At 46.4% G+C, this 17,052-nt stretch overlaps 1 protein-coding gene across 1 annotated transcript in view; it reads right to left on the bottom strand.

The window, feature by feature from the left end:
* Positions 1 to 15,315, bottom strand: part of zfhx3b (zinc finger homeobox 3b) — a 340,892-nt gene extending 325,577 nt beyond the window's left edge. The window contains exon 1 of the mRNA XM_031569518.2: positions 13,295 to 15,315. The gene's annotated coding sequence lies outside the window, so the exon portion shown is untranslated. The remainder of the gene's footprint in view (positions 1 to 13,294) is intronic.
* Between the last annotated feature and the right edge of the window lie 1,737 nt (positions 15,316 to 17,052).

Here is a 17,052-nt window from a genome sequence, read left to right as displayed (position 1 = left end):
TAAACGGACATCATAGTGTCCCAGCGCTGGATAGAGCGAGTTGCCTTGTAAAAGGGGCCGCGCTATAAAGGTTATTTAGGAGGGGGCTGGATGGGGACTCATAGGTCAGATTTGGTCACAGATCTGACAACAGCCATCCCATGCGTGAGATATACAGCTGACAGCGCTTCAGCCAATCATCATACTAGGCAAAGACCCGGGGACAGTCAGGAAGCACCACGGCCCGGGAAGTGAGGCATCTGCGCCCCGAAACTAGCCACAAAAACCACAGCGAAATCCGCCACGGCACACGCACAATCACACACGTTTCCAATGCACCACAGCCCCCGCTAGACCCCCTTGAACATTCTCCAAACACATTTTTGACTTGTACAGTATCACAGACCAGGCTTAGGACTTCTCACCACCATGTGCGAGCTATACACACACATGCACATCTTCAACTATTTAGCACGCGTGCACCGCACCATCTGAACGCATTACTGTTGAGTGTTAAATAAATATGGATATATGTCCTCTTTCAGACCTATAGACAATTTGATTTTTAAGTAAGAGAACAACAACATTGGTGCAATCCATGCAAACACTTCTTGTAATAATGTAATAAATGCAATTAAGATGTGTTTTTCTTAAATATTGAGATTTTATCAATTAAACCAAATTTTTACTTTGGAAATATAGAATAAATGAAACAAAAAAATGAATGATTTTAACTTATTGTCATATTCATACATATATTTGCATAATCACTTTTAAATACTTTTTATCTGAAATACACGTACAATTAAAAAAAAAAATCAAATAAAAAAAACTGAATAATTGTTCAGTTTTTGTTAAATTGCTCACATCTCAATATTTAAATGATACAAATTATAAATGTTATTTCAGTGACTTAGAATAAAAATACACTAGAGAATAAAGAAAATCTCAGTGTTCACGTGTACATCCAGTCATACATTTGCACCTCACCTATAGAAAAACCTACTCTTAGATGACTATTGTATGCATGAAAGTGTGTGTGTGAGTGCGCTAGGGTGTATGTGTGTTTGAGGTTACTGACCCTGTAAACATCACAGGTACACAATACACCCTATCCAGCGGACATCTTGGAGGCAGTGAAATGATGACCTATTTTTTCTAAACCCGTATTTGATTACCTGGTTTTATTAAAATTGGATCCGAAGAGGCCAGTTTCCCATTTGATTTTAATGAAGGCTGCTTGGCTGACAGGACACTTTTGATTTATACAGTGTTATTAAGGCCGGCGAGGCAGGCAGAGAGAGCAGGACCCAGCAGAGCTCAACTCCAGCTCTGACTAGGGTGTGTGTGTGTGAGAGAGACAGAGGGAGAGAGAGAGAGAGAGAGAGAGAGAGAGAGGGAGAGAGAGAGAGAGAGGGAGGGAGGGAGGGAGGGAGAGAGAGAGAGAGAGAGAGAGAGAGAGAGGGAGAGGGAGAGGGAGAGATAGAGGGAGAGAGAGAGATAGAGGTAGAGAAAAGCAGGAAAAGACCTAGAACTCACACTGTGTGGCATGCCTCTCTCACACTTTCCACCTCTGTCCTCCGATCGCTCCTCCATTATTCATATTCAAATATGGAGGTCCAAAAAATACACCCAAGCATAGATGAATAATGGATACATTTAAGTGAAAACAAAAAAAAACTGTCTACTGTTAGCTAACACGTAGTGCTGATCTTGATTGGTCCAGAAAAAAATATCTGTATCTGTATCCATACCTAGCACGTGCAAAATTCATTACAAATCCTCTATATTCTCATCCAGGTAAAAATGGCACTGAATAGAAGAACTGAGCATTTCACAACAAGAGCTGTAACCCTTTACAACTACATCCAGCAACCATAGCACAACATTTTACACAACACCCTGTTGTTGTGACGATCTCCTAAAACTGCGGCAATAAAAATCTCCCAAACCTCATCGGCCTATAAAATGGACGCAGGGACCAGAGTGACCGTTGCTAATCTGTCGGGCTAGCCCGCCGCTCGCCTCTCTAGAGCCTCAACCGGCTTGGCTGAGGGAGTGCAGGGCTCAGGGTAGAGGCTAGCTTGGATAGGTGGGAAACAGACTGGAGGAGGATGAGGGAGCAGGAAATGGGCAGGAGGGAGTGGGGGAGGGTGGAGACCCTCGGCACTGACTGCCTGACTGCACCCGTGTCCTCCTGTGGGGTCAGGGGTCAGGACAAGAGGCCAGACATGGGCTAGACGAAGGCCAGACATGGTGACAGACGCAGGCTCAAAGGATGCTGCTATAATGCTATAAGCACAGCAAAGCTCCAAACTAGTCATTAAAAAATAGAGGGGGTGAGAGGGAGACAGAAAAAGAGATTTTTTATGAGCAAGAGTGGGTATCACTTGTCAAAAGAATTGCTATTTTACATAGCTATTTAGAGCATAAATAATAATTGCCTTTTAACATGCAAAATCACTTATAGAAATCCTAATAACAATCACACTAATAAGGCTAATGATTGTGTTCCACACATGGCTGCTGTTGGTTTCTGTTAATTCCAATTAAATATAGCTGAGCTGCCTTGATATCCATTAAGAATTGCTTGTAAGGTCTCAATGCAATGTCTTACAATTAAAATGGATGCAATGAACCAAATATCAAGCCTGTATCTGCTGGAATAACTAATCTACAAAGCAAAAGGGGGAGAAAATGGCATTTTTTTTCTTTTTCTAATGTTTTGCTCAAACAGAGCACTGCTGTCATGCCTGTTTTTTTCCTCCCGTGTGTCAGACAAAAAAGAGGAGAGATGGAGAGAGGGAGGGCTCCTGGGGAAAGGAGGAGGGGGGGATAGAGACGGAGGGGGTGCTGACATGCACTTGTCTCCAATCTCTTCGAATACATTTCACAATTCATCTGCTTTGTCTCCACCGCCACGGCTGAGGACAATCAGACCAGACGCCCATTAGATTCCTCCCAGTGCCCCCCCAACATACACACACACACACACACACACCAGGCAGTAGCATCCCCCCCCCAACACCTTTTTTCATATGACATGCTGGCTGAGGGAGAGCTAAGGCAATTCACAATCCGCACCAAGCGGCAAAATGTCAGGAAAGAAACCAACATCAAAACCACGTTGTCATGGAGATAGGGTACAGACCAGATATTGCTCACATACACAAGGCCGTACATAAACTCACACACAAACTAAAATATATACACATGCATGAACATGGGCATACACACACACACACAAGCACACAAATAGACCCCTGCTTCAGATCATTTGGAATTTTCAGCCCCTGCTAAAATGTAACACCTTTCGCGTGATATTTACACTTCAGCTAGCTACACTTAGCCCAATATATTTGTACAAATAGACAGGCAAATATTTAGAACATTTCTGCTATATTTTGTCCTTACACTAAACTCAATGTAATAATATATTTTTTTTAAATTAGGAAACATACTAGCCATTATTATTTGCTCAGAAAAATAACACGCAAAAATTTCATTTTATTTGAAATCTGAAAAATATATATATAAAAATAAAGTGTGTATGCAAGGAAATAAAACTATTTCAGAAAATGAAATGCCCGTATTACTTCCTGTGCCTACAGCAACCACTGAAAATACATATAGTACATATAGTGTAAATCTGGAATATGTTACACTTCTATCTTTTAGCTATTTTATTTTGTCCCGATGGAATGCATTAAATGAAGATGTGAATGCATTTTAATCCACAACAATGAATGCAGGAAGATGAAATGATCTCCTGTCAAACAAGTGGAATTCATCTGCACTCTAGTCTGTTTTAGGGAAGACTCTGGAGGTGGGTCACATGACTAATATTCCCTTCCACAGAAGCCATTTCCAGCCAATAGTGTTGTCAGAGACACTATCCTGCCAGAACACTTGGCATTTCGATGATCTACTCCACACGAAAGAAAAGCGGAAGAGGGAGAAAAAAAAGGGAAAAAAGGGGGGATAGAAAGAGCACGAGAGAGGAGCAGAAAGAGAATAGAAAGTGCTCCTTTAGCATGGGCTTGTTTACCACACTGCCAGCGGTGGGACACTGCTTTTCTGGAGCTTTTATGCAGAAGGGGAACTGGAGGTGGGTGTGTGTTGGTGTTGGGTTTGGAGGTTTGGAACAGCACGCTCCTGACAGGGCCTGCTTCAGAGCCCTACTAACCATATTCCCAAACAGCAGTCTGTGTGTCTGACATCAGGGTTAGGGTAGACAGGTTATTCTCCACACCACTAGGTGGAATAAAAAAAAATAAAAGCCCAAGCTGATTGAGGGATATTAATGACAAGCGTGGTGTAGTTACCGCTGCAGAAGCCCCTCTTCCTGCCTCTCCCTTTTTCCCCTTTGTTTGGCCAGGGAAGCCAAGGGCTTAGGGATAAAGGTAGCGCTCAAATCACGAGACGGGGAGAAAGCAAAGGGGGGAAGAGATAGCAAACGCCAAGCCAACGACCAGGAGCCGCTGCAATTATAACACTCCCCAGCACCGCAACAGCCCTCATCCATCTCCCCACTCTTTTTTTCCTTCTCTCTCTCTCTTTCTCTTGCTCTCTCTGTCACCACCTCAAAAGGGGAAAAAAACACACATACATAAAAATACAGACACAAACATACATACATGCATGCACAAACACACCCATACACACACACACACACACACACACACACACACACACACACACACACACACACACACATTTATAAGAATACTCTGGCATTGTGCAGCCCAGCCCATAGATCCTCTGGGTAAAATTATGTCAAGGTAACCCAGTGTGCTGCCAGTGGCTCTGAGTTGTCCATGCCTCTCATTTTTTTCATTTGTGTATTTTTTAAAATCATGAGTAAATATCGATTTTATCAGATTACGCTCAGACTGTCTGTCTCCAATGCCTCATAAAACACACACACACACACAGACACACACACACACACACACACACACACACACACACACACACACACACACACACGTCTACATGTACACACACACACACACAGACAAAATGCATAAGAGCATTGCACGGCATGCTGCCACGAATGCCTTCTTCTTTACCAGATGCCCTTCAAGTTACATTCCCCATTCATTTCAGTGTCGCCTGTGCTGAACGCCTCCAGAAAGCAGCCATCTCCTGAGCTGACTACATACTCATTAGGTCTTCATGTGTTCTCTTGGGGACCTTCATGGCTTATAAGCACAAAAACTAAGCAGCAACAATGCATCGCCTTAGACGGTAGCAGACCTGTGTAGAATGGCTGTGTCCATCAGAAAGAAAAGAAGGCATCAGAAAGAGCACATAAGAGAACCAGGGAAAGGAAGGAGAAAAAGAGAGCGAGACAGCTGGGCGTGTGTCGCCCCAGACAGTGTTGTGCCACAGGGCCGGTGGCAGTGCTCCTGGGCAGACCACACTGCCCTCTATTGGGCGCAGGCTTACCCTACAGGCTAGGAGGGGAGTGAACACAAAAATCCTCTTTGAAAGCATGTGGTTGCCTGACCCAGCGTTAATGGTCAGATCTGCATGTAAAAACGTGCCCAAGAAAACAACACACTCAAAGGCAACATGATCAAGTACATAATGGATCCATTTTGCGATGCGGGTCCTGATTTTTTTAGTTCATGGGCGTTTGCTGAGATGTGGGGGTTGGGGGGGGGGGGGAGAAAATCGGCACTATAAATGACCCTCTGGGGATTCGCTTGTGGAGCCACAGCGGCCAGCGTCTCTGTGTGGTCCACAGATGACGGGCAACTGTGCTCAATTTGTTGTTTTTTTCTTTCTATGCCTCCCCCCCGACCCCGTCTAGATGAATAGCCCTCTCTTGGCTGCCTTTGAGTGAGGATGTGTGAGACCCGTAATAAAAATGACAAGTGCAGCTCTGAGACACCCCCAAAAAAGGCGAGGGACTCTTAATATCGCCGCAGCAGTCTAAAATTTCATATGGGGGCCTCGTTTTTTTTAAAAGAGAGTGCCATTATGGAAATACTTCTACTTTTGTGTGGGCTCCTCAGAAACGGGGGGACATTTTCACAAAGATTACAAGGGTGTAATCATGGTGCGAGGCCCACACGCACCCCTGGGTGGTAGGGGGTTGTGGGTGGTTTACTGAGTCACAGAGGAGACCAAAGGATCTTTAGAAAAAAAAACAAGAGGCCAATAAAAGCCTGGTGCAGTGATTAAGCTGATGTGTCAGTGGGAATCCTGAAGCGTGGTGGGGAACAGACATGTGTGTATGAGACATGTGTGTATGAGCTACAGAGGGCCAACGGGTCCAGCCAAGGGAGCCAAACTGTGTCAGCGAGGCAACTCAGAGTTCAGAAGTTGTGGGAGGAAAGGCACCTGCACCTGGACACACACACACACACACACACACACACACACACACACACACAGAGAGAGCAGTTGATTTACGGCGTCAGAAGAGGGGCGCTTCAACGATGACAGAATGACAAGCAAAGCTATGGCTTCCCCAAGCACCTCTCCTTTTCCCCCACACACACTGAAAGAACGCCATCGCTCTCGCTGTGAGCACTTCACTCTGGGGCAGACGGAGCACATCCTGAACAGAACCTACACCCATCCGTCTGTCTAGAACCATCCATCTCCCCGCTCTCCACCACGTAGAATCCTGCCCATCAGCAGAAGAAGTATTTGTCACTGGGTTTTCATAGGCTTGATGAGAAGAGGTGTCTGATTTAACGGACAAAACGCAACTTTACACCAACACAACAACTGGCATCAAAATGTAAGGGAAGTTAAGTAGTTTACACCATCCTTGACATAAATGTAAACACTCCTCTGAGTCATATTAAAATGCAGCCTTCTGAGGAAGATTAACAGACCTGGTTGGCCCAAAGTCCCTACACATTCTCTGTGTACAATAAACACAAATGCAAAATGGAGACAGAGAGAGAGAGAGAAGAAAAAAAGGCTGATAGAAAGACAGATGAGAGGGAGAGATAAATAGAGAAGAGGAAAAAAAAAACCTGTGATAGCGAAAGAGTGAGAATGAGAGAGGGAGCGAGAGAGGGACATATGGAGGGATGTTAATAATCCAGTGGTGGTGTATTTCACACTGCCGGCGGTGACATCGGGCTCTCGCTCTGTGTCAAAACACAGACACTTGGAGTGGCACCTTTGCAGCAGTCGCGCCCGATAAGTGCCCATCTGTCAGATGGAGGGCTTGCCAGCGCCAAGCCGGGCCGGGGGAGAGATAGAGAGAGACAGAGAGAGACAGAGAGAGAGAGAGGGAGAGTGCCAGTCTGTGACTTCAGATCAGCAGACACCGCTGCAGGAAGTGCCAGCCCTACACAGATTAGCCACGGAGGGGGGTTGGGGTGAGGGGGTGGGGGGTATGAGCTTTGGCATGAGAGTGTGAGAATTCTCAGTCCTCGCAGTGCTAATGTAGGAAAACAGACACCTGGGTTAGCAGACGCAGGCCGCCAGTTTAAAAACCCTAATATGGCCTTGTTAGGCACCTCTCCTGTTTAATGGCTGGCCCCCTTGCCTCCACACCTGGGCCGGCTTGGATGTGGACACAGACGTGCCTGTGGCGTGGGGGTTTTTCTGTCGCACACCAGTTCCCCCCATCAAGGCGTGTTTTAGTGCCGGCCCGCCTCTCCTTGATTTCACTTCAACAGCTCTTTATTACGTCGCCCACCATTTCTGCACCTCGCAGCTGATTGTTCCAGAGGGGATCTGATCTGCTGCTCTCCTCCTGGGCTGTGGTCAGCTCCAGCTCCTGCTCCAGCCCCTCAGCTCTTCTTCCGGAGGGTCTCCAGGCAGCCTCTATCAGAGCAGACACCCAGAGACCGCTCTCTCTAATAGGGACAAATTGGCAATGTCTGTGCGGCCTGGTACTGTGCGCTAGAAGCTGTGGATTGATAGTGATGCCTAATGATCCCCCTGGGTAGATCAATACCAATAATCCTCTTTCCTGCCTATCCTCGTTATTGGCAATAGAGAAGCAAGAGGAGAAAAGGGGGTTGGTGGTGGGGGGGGGGGGGGGGGACTGCAGTGTGGAGTGACAAAGCTGGAAGTCCAGCCTAGACCCACTTCTCTTACATGTGCATCAATGTGTATGCACACACACACCCCTACACACACACACACACTCACACACACACACGTAAGCACATGCAGCAGAAGAGTGGACGTGCATACCCCTAACAGACAGACACTCTCACATCAACCAATGCAGTCAAATTGACTCCATCTCACTCATCTCACATTTCCACAACCTCAAACACAAGCGCACTACCTTATTGACACACCGCACAAATCAAACCAAGACATGCCCTCTTACAAAAGGGAAAACTCAAATACAGACAGCCCTGCAACGCGCTCACACATACACACACACCCTCCCCTCGCACGCTGCAAACTGTGGAAATCAAATCAAACACGTATTGTCCACATACCCGGAGCGATCGATATTTATTCTCCCGTTATGTATTTATTAGTGTGTGCAATTTCACCGGTCCAATAAGGCCTACTTTATATTAATTATTTCAGTGCCACTGAAGCCACAGGCTCCGAAAACTTCAATTGAGACGCGGCGCGGACCGCAGCCGGCCTTACGTCCCAATAACGCAATTAAAGCTACGTCCACGGCAACACTAAGAGAAATAAATGATGTTGCATTATTCATTTTATTCCGCAATATTGGAAAAACATTTATTTAGTATAGCATGGACTCAATATTTTTGGGGAACAAATGCAGCGGTGATCCAACACAAGAGAGGCAGGATTATGAAAGTTCCTCAAGTCTCTGTATCACCACAAATATGAGTGATGCTGCTTATTAATTTTGTGAGACACTAAATATTGATAACTGTAAATGAATTATGCCAGTCTTTGCACAGTTTTTTCATCACACTCGATAGCAACAGAGACCCTAAAGAGGTCGGATGTGTGTGTGTGTGTGTGTCTGTGTGTGTGTGTGTGTGTGTGTGTGTATGTGGGTACACATGTGTGTGTGCATGGGGCAGTGGGTTTGTGTGTTTGTATGGGACATATATTTTCATCAGGTTCTGCAGTTGCGGGGTGTGCTGTCGTTGTCAGCTGACGCAATGGTGAGGTGAAGCGTGCCATCCCTCAGGACCGCTCCGCCTCTAAGTGCTTCTGTGTGTCCGAGCCAGTGTCCGTGTGTGTGTGTGTGTTTGTGTGTTGATGTGTGTGTCCATGATGTTCGACTTTGTGTATCAGAGCCATAAAGCATCAAATCACACAAATCCCCACCCCCACGTGCACACGCACACACACACAACATGCGCGCGCACACACACACACACACACACATCATCCCCATGCAGCTGATTACTCCCAGCGAACACATCCATACACTTTAGGCAAGCTGTCAGAATGCATAGTCATTACCCTGCCTACAACGCAATGCTGCCTCCACTGCACTGCACTGCCACACCACGCACCACCACGACACAGCTCAGCTCAGCACAGCACAACACAACACAGGTCCACTGCTCTCAGCAGCCCACAGTCAGAGAGAGAGAGAGAGAGAGAGAGAGAGAGAGAGAGAGGGAGAGAGAGAGAGAGAGCCAGACAAACTGAAATAAAGAGGAGTCCATGTCTTAGCACCGTGAAAACTACAAATATTCATTCCTGTTCAGACATATCCAAAGCTACACGGCATCCCCTCATATATGCCTGCCGTAATACTTTGATACTTACAAAACCATGGTGACCCCCGTAATGAGTACTTGTCTCTACTTCTATCTGTGCTCTACTAATATTTACTCCCCCTGCATGTATTTGACCATTAATTACCTGAAACCTTCTTTTAATTAAAAAGTTAGCTTAAAATTTCGGAGCCTCCTCTCAACCACCTCCACCAGCACCACATCCAGAGGACCCAGGTGAGAGGAGAGCGCAGTGTTATGTTTCACCGCCATCGCTCGGTCAGCGGGGACGGACGAAAGGCAGAAATGACAATCATGGAGATGTGCACAGAAGATGAGTTCCGCGAGGCGAAAGACTAATCTACGGCGTCTCCAGCGGCCAGCGCCAGGACCGTTATGGAGGCAGGTGAGCTGGTCAATTGTTTGAAGAGGGCTGGAATATGGAGGAGAGACACTCCAGCCTGTCAGCGGCTTATGTGCGATGTGCGTGACACGCGCGGCTCGGTTACCGTAGAGACCCCAGCAGAGCACCGCGGCGCCGTGTCTGTGCCTCCCTCTGCTTCATAAAACCAGCGCCTCGGCCCAAACATCAATCAATGAAACGCCCAACACAGGGAAGCCATTAACCACAACACACACACGCACACACACACACACACACACACACACGCTCACAAACTCACTGACACCTAGGGACATTAATGAACACACACACACACACGCGTTCAACACACAGACCAACTTTTCAGACAAGCAGAAAACACACAAAGCCAGTGACTCATAGACAAATTACACACAAGCCCACTGACTCATGCCCACATCGACATATCAACCGAGAGGGAAAATAAAAACAAGGCCAAACTCACTACAGATGCATGAAAAGCAAGATACGCACAAGTGCTAACAAATATTCAGAGCTACATGGGATTATTTTTTTACAGATTTGATGCATCATCCAGAAAAAAACTAATAGAAAAGATCTGACATAAAACTGTGTAAAATAAGTAAACAAAAGTCAGTACTACTTTTTTTTTTATCTTTCATGTGTTGGTGCAACTATGAAAGCTGTATTATATGCAGAAAGTGTGTGTGTGTGTGTGTGTGTGTGTGTGTGTGTGTGTGTGTGCGTGTGTGTGTGTAGGGGGGTCTTAACTGCATATCTTTTGTGGTATTCGATTCCTCTCAAATAGCCATAGCTGTGTAATTCTTTAACACTCCGTAAGAACAGATGTACAGTTCCATCACCAGCACTCTCTCCATCTTGGCAACTCACCATCATTTTCACAAAAGCACATGGGAGGAGGGAGGGAGGGCAGACGATACACTGGAGGGAGAACAAATGGGACGAGGGGGGCAAAAGAAAGAGAGATAAGCATGAAAAAGAAATGTGTATGTGTGAGGGGGGGGGGCAATAGATTACTGTAAGACTGAATAACATAAAGCAGAGAAAGAGAGGGGGGATGAGATGGAAAGATGGAGGGATGGAGAGGAGAAAGAGAGAGAGAGGGGAAAAAAAGGACGGCTCAGCTGCACGCTCTCCCTCTAACCCCTCTCCTCAGCCCAGGCAGAATTACAGCGGATTCACGCTTCTTTCTGATGGTCTTAGGGTGGCTCTTCAAATAGTCACCATCCCAAACAGACTCACGATCCTTAGAGGGCCAGCTAAGAAGGGTTTCATTAATTATTTTTTTTATTATTATTAGTAGCATAATCGTACCTCAAGATTTTTTTTTCTTTTCTTTTTTCTTTCTTTTCTTTTTTTGAAATTCTTTTATGGACCTGCCATCAGTAAGTCACGCTAAGATTCATCAATGCTGAGTTGTCTGCAAAAGAATAATATTCTCCTTGATTTTAACCTTCAGCAGATATACTCATATTCATACACATCCACACAGAGAGAGAGAGAAAGAAAGAAAAAGACAAAGAGAGAGAGAGAGAGAGAGAGAGAGAGAGAGAGAGAGAGTGGAAGTCAGTCTTGTCAATGTGGACAGCAGGCGAGCTTCATAATGAGCCACATGATGCAGTGTGTGTGTGTGTGTGCACGTGCGTGTGTGTGCGTGTGTGTGCGTGTGTGTGTGTGCGCGTGTGCTTGTCTGGACTGATGGGGTTTGTCAGGGGTCATGGTAAAATTGGACAAAAAATGGAAAGAGATAAAAAATGAACTGGCAAATCCTCGGCTCAGACACAGACCTCTGGATTCTGGCCGAAAGCAGGCACAGAGCAGCAAACACAAGAGAGGGTTGAGGACCCATTGTTCCAGGTTCTCAAGTCAGAACACAAATCAGTATATCCACACACAGACCCCTTGTCCCTGATACACAATACACAATAATCCATATGGAGGGGGGCAGACGTAGCGGAAAATGTTGGGGAAATGGCAAAGGCGGGTGGAGGGTGGGTGAGGGGTGAAGAGCCAGTTTGGGGTTTGCTCTCCTCCTCTCCTCTCCTCTCCTCTCCTCTCCTCTCCTCCTCTTTCCTCTCCTCTCCTCTCCTCCTCTCCTCTTTCTTCTCCCCTATAGCTGCCTCTGTGGTGTGCAGTGCAGGGAATAAGCACCCACATTTAATTCATTACATCATTATGTCATCCCATACTAATCTGCACAGTGGCTTCCATGCTTTGACATGCAAATGAGCCTAAGAGAAAAAAAATCTGCCCCGCCGTCATGGGGTTGGGGGTGGTTGGTGAGAGGGGGGAGAGAACAGCAATCATCATGTCTTGTCAACGGCGTGAAAATACGCCCTGAAGCTGCAACACCATTACTCGCACCCCCCCACCCCCCCGAAGCACACACACACACACACACACACACACACACACACACACACACACACACACACACACACACACACACACACACACACACACACAAGCATGCAGTTTTTTAAAACTGTATCTCTCCATCTATTATCCCCCCCCCCAACTCACTCTCCTCCAGCACCCCCCATACACACACACACACACACAAACCCCCACAACTGAGTGGAGAGATCCCACCAAACACCATCAATCTGTTGAAGATCAGATTCCCTACAGAGAGAGTATAAACACAAGCACGCGTGGGCCACACGCTACCCCCCCCCCCCCCCCCACACACACACACACACACCTCGAACGAACCCCGGCAGCACGCGCCCCTCATCTGCATATGCATAGTAAAAAGGGCCGCGGGAGAGGCAGGAGACCGGCACCGTGGCGACCACACACACACACGCATGCACCCTCGCATGAGCACACACACACGCACTACAATATCAGGGTAAATACACTTAACAAAAAAAAAAAAAAAAAAACAGGATCAGCCAGTTCTTTTCTTCTATTTGCTGTTTCTCATTTCATTTCTACTCTCACAATTATCGATTGTGCTCTCTCTCTCTCCGTCTTTCTCTCTCTCTCTCTCCCTCTCTCTCTCTCTCACACACACACACACACACACACACACACACTCCTGTTTTTCCTCCCTCTCACCATTCTCTCTATCATCAGACACCTGGTGACGAGCAGCTCATGATAATGCGCAGCCTCGAACCAATCAATCAGCAGCATCATAATCAGCAGCGCAGAAAGAGGGAGGGAGACGCAGATGGAGAGCGAGGGTAGAGAGAGAGAGAGAGAGAGAGCAAAGGAAGGAAGGGAAGAAAAAAGAAAGAGAAAGAACACAACTTACCCAGGGTGGCTTCCCTGTCTCCACAACACGAGGGGAACGACTCAGGCTGGGGCTCGTAGCCGCTGCTGTCTGAACTACTCTACCAAAAAAAAGGAGGAGAAGAGGAGGAAGAAGAAGAAAAAAAAGAGACAGATTTCACCTCCTGTCCCTATTTCAGAAGCTGAATGGATTTTGTCCTCCACTGCATCATAAACATGTCAAACGTTTTAAAAGCTCGACCCCCCCTTTCTTACATTTCTCTCACTCTCTTTCTTTCACTCCCTCTCTTTCTTTCACTCCCTCTCTGTCTCTCTCTGTCTCTCTCTCTGTCCTTCACTCCCTGCCTCTGCCTGTTGCGACCATGTGGCCACATACACTCTTTACAGTGTGGATATAATAAAAAACACACATCTAGTGTAGTAGATATAAAAACGCTGTGGCGACTACAATATCCTGCAGATCTATTGGCCTGTGTGTATGTTGTGTGTGTGTGAGTGTGTGTGTGTGTGTGTGTGTGTGTGTGTGTGTGTATGTGTGTGTGTGTGTGAGTGTGTGAGAGAGAGAGAAAGTGTGGGTGTGCGTACTGGGGGGTGGTGAGGGTGGGAGGGAGAAGAGAAAGCAAGGGAGGGTCAAAGCTAAATGTTCTACAAAGAACAGGGGGACCGAGAAAGAAAGGACTTTTTTTCCCCTCTCTTCCTTTCCTCTGAATCAAAACGCAGAATGCTCCCTCCCTCCTTGTCTCCTTCCTTCCTATCCTCTTCCCCCTTTTTTTTTACCTCTCTCTCTCTCTCTCTCTCTGGCTCTCTCTCTCTCTCTCTCTCTCTCCCTCTCTGGCTCTCTCTCCTTTCATGCTCATAGGCATTCCCTCTCCAGATTGCAGCATCCTTTGTGGGGGTTAGCTGTCTGTGTGTGAGGAAAAAGGTAACAGCACCTCCCAGCCTTGTACATTTAGCCCTGGGGTTGAGATAGCTGCAGAAACCCAAGCGCTATCATCACTTTTAAGACACTGAGAAGGAGAGGGTGGAAAGAGAAGAGACACGCTAGACTTGTACTGATCTGATGTTGAATTTAGCACAGGATTATATGACAAAAAACCTAATCCTGTGCCACCCTGCACGTACTTCCTCTATTTTAACATGACAAGGGGACACTAATTCCTCTCCTATAACTCGCAGAGAAAATTCTACATGCAGCCACTGAAAAGACTGGTCAATCAGTGTCAAATCTGCATAAAGGAACTAGAGGGGGGAAAAAATAAGCAGAAACGAATGTTTGATCTAACCATATCTCACTGAAATGCAGAATGCAGGTACATAAACACACAAAGGAGAGGAGAGTGTGTGTTTGGGCGAAGAGGGGGGCATTTCCATGGGAGCGAGCACAAGAGAGCGAGGCTGGCAGAGCAGCGCTCTTGGCTAACAAGGCAGAGCCGTGCGGAGCGCAGAGGCCCAGCTCACTCCATCCACACATGATCTTTGTCTTGGTTAAGTAAGAGTGCGTGAGGAGAGGGAAAACACACACCAAATCAAACACAGCCACCCGTCTCCCCCCCACTCTACGCCCCTCACCCCCAGCCCAGGGGTATCCATCTCTTGCTGATATTAAGGAAAGATGGAGAGGGAGAGAGAGAAAGAGAGAGAGAGAGGTAAAAAGAAGGAGGAGGGCACAGGAGTAGCAAGGGGGGGAGGAGAGGGTGGTGTATATTGGTTCCTTTGAGTCTGGTCCCGGGCCCTCTGTTGTTTTATTAATCTGGTTTATTTCAGCTGCTGCCTACCAGTCAGCTTCTCAACCGAGAGCCTCCTCTAGCCTACTGACCCCGCTACACGCCCGCCCTCACCCAGTTCAAATAAACACACACACACAGTTTCTCTCTCTCTCCCTCGCATACACACTCAAATACAGCATACAGATACTGAAATAAACATTGTCTTTTCCTCTCTCTCTCTCTCTATCCCTCACACACACACACATACACACACTGACACAGATGCAGACACTCTCACACATACAGATGCTAGCAAACTGATCATACATATACTCAGATAAACATTCTCTCACTCACTCACTCACTTACACACACACACACACACACACACACACATGTCGTTCTCTCTCCCGCAGTTCCACCTGGCCAAATGACAGCATTTGGCTGAAGCACCCTGGGGAGGGTGGGCTCCACCTGCAGTGCATATGTGCACCCCAGCCCTACCGCCTCCACACCAGTGGAGGAACAAGTATTCAGATCCATTACTGAAGGAAAAGTATCAATACAGCAATGTCAAAATACGTCCTGCATGAAAAATAAAAGTGCGTAAGTATTAAATTCAAAGTACTGTTGTGATCCCTCTGACTTTATATATGACATTGTTAGATTATTAGTACTGAAGCATCAGCGTATGAATAGCATGATACTGTTGTAGCTGCTGGAGGTGGAGCTAGTTTAAACTATTTTATATACAGTTTTATATGCAGGGACACATCTGAGGGGTCGTGACATGATTTATGGGAGAGTAAAGAAGGAAAACAAAGTTCTGATAATCAGTTTTTGGACTTTTTCTCTGATCTTTGATTTTTGGTGAGATATTGGATCATTTGAACATTTATTGAAAAACCTTCTACTGTCCAGCATGCTGTGATAAAATGTCATATCAGAAGGGTAAGAGTTATACGTAGAAAGAAGTAAAAACAACAACAACAACAACAACAACATCAACAAGGGATCCAAAATGTGCAGAAGAACAGAGAGAGGGTTTGTGTGTATGAAAGATGGAGAGGGAGCGAGGCAGCCCTCCATTATATGTTGGGAGACGAGCGGTATGGAATTTAAAATAATGGGAGCTGCGTGCTGCTGAAATGCATCATGGGTCCAAGAGCAACACTGTCACTTCGGTTAAACATCACCTTGTGAGCGAGGCACCAGCAAGGTGTTGTCTTTGAGGGAAAAATGCAAGTGTGTATTTGTATGTGCGTGTATGTGCGTGTGTGTGTGTGTGTGTGTGTGTGTGTGTGTGTGTGTGTGTGTGTGTGTGTGTGTGTGTGTGTGTGGGGCGGTAAAAGTAAGCTCCAGTGTTTCCATATTAATAGGGGGGTTGGGGTGACCATGCTTGCCTGGGTGTCATGAATATAAGAGAAGGGATCCATCTTCCTGAAATACAATTTCACAGGTTGTGACAGAGAGACAGAGTCCCCCCCACTGAACACAGAGAGAGATAGAAAGAGAGAAGAAGTGAGAAAGAGGAAAATGGTGAGAGTGTATGTGTGTGTGTGTGTGTGTCAGGGAGAGAGATAGAGAGAGCGAGAGAGAGAGGGAGAGTTAGAGGGCGGAAGAGAGATAGAGACAAAACGACGGACGAGGGGAGAGCTCGGAGCGACATTATGTGCACCAGTACATTGGCAGCTCTCCGGCTGCATTACAAATGTATCTAGTGATGTTCTAAAAGCACACAGTTCTGCTTAAAGCTAACGAGGCTGATTGATCCCATTCCATTCCCTGCATGGCGAGCCCACTCAGACGGCGGAGCAAAGATCACATATCACCCCCAGACTTCATCAGGCCGATAAAGACGTCAGGTCAGAGGCCTGTCACAGTCTCCACTCTGTGCCATCCTCCAACCCTCTCTCTCCATATCAAACAAGTCTTCCATTCCCAATGTCAAACAAGAGTGCATCAAGGATGGCACAAAATTAGTGAAATTCTATGAAAATAATTTTTAAATAATGCTGTTTGAATAGTAATAGGAAATATTTAGAGAGGCATTTTAGAAGTAATTTTGAAGCGG

Source organism: Clupea harengus, chromosome 6 (assembly GCF_900700415.2).
Source record: "Clupea harengus chromosome 6, Ch_v2.0.2, whole genome shotgun sequence".
In the NCBI taxonomy this organism is placed as follows: domain Eukaryota; kingdom Metazoa; phylum Chordata; class Actinopteri; order Clupeiformes; family Clupeidae; genus Clupea; species Clupea harengus.
Note: the sequence above shows the minus strand (reverse complement) of the source record. Positions and strands in the feature narration are given on the sequence as shown.